This window comes from Nomascus leucogenys, chromosome 19 (assembly GCF_006542625.1).
Source record: "Nomascus leucogenys isolate Asia chromosome 19, Asia_NLE_v1, whole genome shotgun sequence".
NCBI lineage: Eukaryota > Metazoa > Chordata > Mammalia > Primates > Hylobatidae > Nomascus > Nomascus leucogenys.
In genome coordinates, this window is record NC_044399.1 from 20884285 (window position 1) to 20890690 (window position 6406).

Genomic DNA, 6406 nt, shown 5'->3' on the forward strand with positions numbered 1-6406 from the left:
AGACTTCCCCTGAAGGCTGACTTCAGATTGTTAATCTGTTCTCTTGAACCAGACATTTAATCATCTTACCATTTTGTAGCTCTTCATACAGCTTCTATGTCTCCATATCCTAAAGAGAGAGAATGATGGCCAACACCTCATTTTAAACCACCAATACCCTCCAGTAATGTGGCCCCGAATGATTATGGTGGAGGCAGCATTTGTTTGGTGGAAGGCACCTGGAATCAGTATTAGAGATAAGGTGGGTGTGAGCTCCAGCTTTGCAACTTAAATTGTGTACTCTGTAGTTACGGTAGATCAGAGAAGAAATGCTAAGAGTTCTATGTAATAGGAGATTTATTGTAGGGATTTGGATGTATGCGATTGTGGGAGCTGGTTACATATGAAACACTGTTAGTTCAGTGTATATTGTTAGAGCCTAAAGCAGTAGGGTGATCAGTCACGAAGAAAAGATGGATATGAACTGGAGGAATACAAGGGCAAGCTAGGACTGGTGAGGATGTCCCAGAACCCACAGAATGGACTAGAATACACATCAGTCTCTCATTACTTCCATGGCTCCAGTTTTGATGATGCAGGTGATCTGTAGGAAAAGCTGGCTCCTTTATCACATAGAGAAATATGCCCTTGGTCCTGAAGGGAGAGATGCAGTGGGAGTTGGAGGTGCTATGGGCCTGGTCCCTGCCCCATACCAGCCAGGTGAGCCGGCAGGTCAGCAATGATGTGCATGACCTGCAACAGCTGCCCTGCACTGACCTTCTAAGCACATAAATATGTCTGCTGTTTCATTCTGCCTTCCAAATCTTGTGCAATCTGTCTCCTTTTGCTATAGTAACGGAAACTATGCAGGGAAGGGAATCTGGGAAACATAGTTTCAGTTTAGCTAAATTGATATATACCTCTTTTAAACATACTTACCCTCCAAATGAAGATAATGGAAAAACTGTGCTTCAGCCTAATATAATGCAACTATCTCTTATACAACTAAAAACACATAATCCTTTTTCCCAAAAAGTGGATACAAATTCCTTCTATTCACCTTTGGGTGATGTCCATTCTTCTTCTTGTTGAGTCACATTCCTTTTTGATATTTTATAACTTAGATTCTGAGATATAAAGTTAACCATAGTTTATGTTACTTGGTAGGGGAATGAATAGGAGAGGAAAAGAGAAAACATTTGATTGTTATGTACCAAATCATATTCATCTTGAAATAAGAAAGAAGTATGAATAACTATTATCATCCTTGTTTCTGCAACTGACTACATGGTTTTAGCTGCTATTTATTACTACCTTCTTCCCCTACTCATTCCATATTTCCTTTGCCTCTACAAAGTACCTCAGCTGCTTGTGGTTCCTTATCAGATAGGCTGATTCGAAACTTCATTCCAAAAGGGGTTTGGGATATTAATAGTACTGCCTATATTGGATTGTTGAAAGTTTCTATTGACTTTAATTGTAGGTCCTGGAGTACTAGGAGATGCTCCAGGGATTCTCTTGAATTGCACGTAAATGCCTCCTTGCCTCTAATATGTAGTAGTAGAAACTCTATATCCTCTTAAAAGCATCAGTTATCCTAATTAGTACAGTGGCCTCCTTCTTCACTGTTGAATTAATGCCAGGAGGAACCCAAAGTGCCAGTATCTGTCAGCTTATAGTTTAAGTAAACATTGTTGTACCTATTGGTGGAAGCAGTCCTCCCTTGGGAATGAAGAGGGCCAAAGTTGTGGGTAAATCAAAACCTTCTCTTGTGGAATACTAGGAATGACAATAGGAGAAATCACTCCCACTTTCAAAACCCTTATCTCAGGATAAGGAATGAAATGGCTAAGGAAGAAATGGCACCATATACTGCTTGCTGATTTAAAGCACAATGCATTCCTGGAGAAATTTCAGAGATTGGTGCCACTACCAAAGACGTGAAGGAAGTAAGATGTGATTTCTACCACATCTTTTTTTTTTTTTTTTTGAGACGGAGTCTCGCTCTGTCACCCAGGCTCTGGAGTGTGGTGGCGCAAACTCGGCTCACTGCAAGCTCCGCCTCCCGGGTTCACGCCATTCTCCTGCCTCAGCCTCCCGAGTAGCTGGGACTACAGGTGCCCGCCACCACGCCCAGCTAATTTTTTTGTATTTTTAGTAGACACGGGGTTTCACTGTGTTAGCCAGGATGGTCTCGATCTCCTGACCTTGTGATCCACCCGCCTTGGCCTCCCAAAGTGCTGGGATTACAGGGGTGAGCCACCGCGCCCAGCCTACCTACCACATCTTTATTCAACTTGTCTATTTGGCTGGTGTAGAAGACAGATGGATCTTGGAGAATGACAGTGAAATATCACAAACACAATCTGATCGTGACTCCAATTGCAGCTGCTATTCCAGATGTGATTTCGTTGCTGAAGCAAATCAGCACATTCCCTGGCACCTGGTGTGCAGCTATTGACCTGCCCTTTTCTTTATGCATCTTAGTACAGACCTTTAGTAGTTGTTTGGCTTTCATCTGGTAAGACCAACAATATACCTTTACTGTACTACCTCAGGCAACAACAACTCTCTAGCCATTTGTTATAATCTAGTTCTCAGGCAGATCATGCTGGTTCATTACATTGCTGATATCATAGTGTTTGAACCTCATGAGTGGATATTGCAATAATCTATGATGCATTGGTAAGAAACTTTTGTACCCAAAGGATGAGAAAAATATATCACTTGCAAGATGACTTCAGGTCATTAATCTACTCTAGGGTCAGGTGGTGAATCATCTAAATACCTGGATAACACTTTCATGCAGCCTATCTATCTCCATTTTCTCTAGGATGGTGACATCTGGTCTCTCTATTTAAAACCACCACCCTTATACCAGTTACACAGTCTTGATCTATTACAGTGAGGGCCATAGTAGTATAGCAGAAATATGTGTAGTCAACATAAGAATGAACTAGGTTTGTACCATGGTTTTGCCACTTATGCCTAAATGTTTCCTTGGGCAGGTCAGTTTCTTCAACAAAAATACAACTCACAGAATTGGTATGAAGACTATGTGTGATACTATGTACAATGGATAATGAATTTACATCTATAGAGCCCTTTTATATTCAGATACCTCATGGATTGTGTGTGTTGAATCTATGTGCATTTTTATTACCTGTTAGCAGATGAGGAACAGAGGTTCTGCCAAGTGGTTTCACTTGCCCAGACTCACACTCTGAGGAGGTGGTAGAACCAGGATGTGAACTCAAGCTGTTTTGTTTGTAAACCAGTGTATTCTCTTCATTTGGCCTGTTCCCGCTTTGCCATGGAAAAACACAAACCCTAAAACACCGGCAGTGTATAAATACAGGTTCTGTGCTGTTCTTTGTGAATTCATGCTCAAGTTCACTGATCCTTCCTTCTCCAATTGCCTAGAAATTCTCTGTCTAGCCATCTGGGGACTCTATCTTTAAAAAGATCAGAGTGTGTTTTTCTTTTTTTTTTTTTTTAATTCTTGTTAAAAAAACATGATTTTATTGTATCATGAGACATTGAAATATCTGAAAAAAATCAATGTCTGGGTGGTGAGGCAGCTGCTTTCTCCTTCACTTCCTTGAGTAATTAGAGCAACTTGTCAGTAGATTTTTTTTTTTTTAAAAAGGACAAACCTTTGCATTACTTAAGTCCTTCTAAGGCATGCACTAGTACAACACGAATTTCTCCAATCCTATGCAAGTAGTCTAGCATCCAAACGTCATGAACACGTCGGTGACAGCAGTGCACTGTACCCACTCCCACCACTGCCCTGCTCATTTGTGTATGATGTTTGGAGCAACTGGAGGAGTGTGAATAGTACTGAGAAGAGGCAGCAGGAGGAAACAGCATGAGTGCCTGGCTGGGAGGAGGTCAGCCCATGTTGTGTAGGGCAAGGCTGAACATGTCATTGGTGCAAACCCACACCTTCTTGATGTTCTTTAATAGGAACATCTGGTGGAACCCTATGATGGAATCTTCATCTGCCTTAAGTTGGCCTACAACCATGCTGAGGATGCAGCTATCTGGTATAGGCCTGTTACTGGGAAGTGCAGGAATCCTTGTTTCTTAGTCTTACTTGGAAGAAAGAATTCTGCCAAGAGAAAATTTAGCGCTCCCACCTCCAAAAGAAAGATAATTTATTGAAGGAAAATAGAGAGCAGAGAGTTTATTCAGAGAGACAGGACACTCTGAAAGATGAAGCAGAGTGGGCTGCTGAAAGAGAATGAGCCAGTAGCTCCTGAGATTCTGCACTCTGTTTTTATGATACCAGATTTTTTCTTGAAGTTCCCACCTCTGTCGTTAAGTCTCCACATTTTTACTTTGTGTAGTTTTCCTGCTTCTGCCTTAAGTCCCCCCGTTTTCCCATCTAGTTTCCACCCCAGGCTTGTGGGACCTTTCCTTACTGAAGCAGCCTCATCGTCTAGGGTAACACCTGAGGTTCTTTGTCTCATGGCCATGGAGACCAAGGATGCAGACACACAAAGAATGAGGTTAAGAGCAGAAATTTAATAGGCAAAAGAAAGAGGAGAGCTCTGCTGCAGAGAGGGGTCCTGAGAAAATGAGTTGCTCATCCACAGTGAAATGTAGGGGTTTTTATACATGAGCTAGCAGGGAGGCCATGTCTGATCTACATAGGGTGGAAAAAACAAGTTAGGACCAGGTGTGCCATCTGCATAGGGTGTGAATCTCACACCCCCCCCCCACCCCAGTGTTTTATTATGCAGGTGGGTTCTCTGTCTGAGCATCTCCATGTTGCCTAGTTCTTTCTTGCTGTACACATGCTAACAAAAAAGGGAAGGCGGACCCCTATGGTGGACATGACTGGCCCCCAGGTAGCCCTTTTCTGTTGATGTAGCTGCAGGCCTCCCCTTGTGCAAGCTTCCAGCTTCCTTATCTACGTTTGCAGCTGCATCTTTCAGGCTGCTGTTAGAAAAGAAGTAATGTCTAGGGCTGCTTTTCTGTTAGAAGGGAAGTTCTGCCGAGGAATCTTTCCCCCTCACTATCTGCCTAAATAATTTCTTTCTATCTCCTTTATCATTACTATTAGTTGGTGCACATGCATGGGCCCAGTGTTGGATAGGAATTCTACCAGATGGCTGCATTGCTCATTACTGCCACCCCAGGAAGGTTGTATAGCATCAAACCTAAATGTATTGTGCCTGCATATCTCTTAGGAATTTCTCTGTTGCCTTCTTTCCACCTTATCAGCATGTAGCTAGCTACATTCTGACCAGTTAACTGCAGAGTGAATGATTACTGGGCATCTTAAGGGGTGTTCCTTTCTGCATACGTATTTCTCCTCCTCTCTGCTCATATCTAGCATGCATGTTTTGGATGGTCCCTGGGGTGTGAGATTTTCCAGACCTCCCTTTTCTCAGGGGCTCTCCCTTCCTGCTCATTTCTAGCTATCTGCCTACTCTAACAGGCTGATGATCTTGCACCATGATGCTGTGCTGCATTTTCTGGAACAGAGGGGAAGGCTAGATTTCTCCTGGAACGGCTGTCCTTCCCATGTAAGGCGTGACACGTCAATGTAAATTGCATCTACTTGGGTTGTATTGTAATCAAATAACTGGTAGTAATGTTGAATGAAGCTGGGTCCAATCTGCTCCCAAATTGGCTTGCCTCATATTCTGGAGCATCACTGGCCTCACTGAGACTCAAGGGGCTGGCACAGTGGCAGCAGCAACGCAGTGCACTCTGCGACCACTGTCCCTTTTCCCTTGCCTTCCCTTGCCTGCTCCACTGCACTCTTGTTTTTGCTTGAAATTTTATTTTCCCATTTTGAAAATTGCCTTTCTATATATTTAGCAGAAACTATATTTAGTGTTCAAAGCACTTGAACGTATGTTCTCTCATTTAACAGTCTGTGGAATGGAGGAACTTGTCTTTATTTTATACGCAAGAAACTGTGGCTTGGGTAGGTTAAGAATGTATCAAAGCTTACGAAGCTGGTAAATGGAAAAGCCTCCTCCCTCTAGCTTCAGGGCTTTTTTTGCACTCTGTCTCAGTGCTGCAAGAGCATCTAAATATCTGTTATCTCTGGGAAGCCAGTTTTCTCTTTTGCCCTTTATACCAGACATAGCTTCCTTTAGAAATATATGGGTGTATTGTAATTCTCATAGAAGTTCTTTCATCAGTGGGCTACAGAAGGTCCTGAAATTTCTCAGGAGAACTTAATTCCAAAATTCTGTTAGAAGGAACACCCCACCAAAAGCCAGAACATCAAAACTGAACAAATGTCTAGTTTATCAGGCATGTGGTCTTCTCTCAGCGTATCTTATACTGAGAGTAATAGGATAATAAAAATGTTCTCAATATGCACCATCAGCTTACTTTATTTCAGATATCATTAAACTAGTCTTCTCTCAAACCTCCTATTAAAAAAAACCACAAAACTCTT

At 42.3% G+C, this 6406-nt stretch overlaps 1 pseudogene; it reads right to left on the reverse strand.

Moving 5' to 3' along the window:
* Positions 1-3873: 3873 nt before the first annotated feature.
* Positions 3874-5629, reverse strand: LOC105737891 (annotated as a pseudogene).
* Positions 5630-6406: the final 777 nt, after the last annotated feature.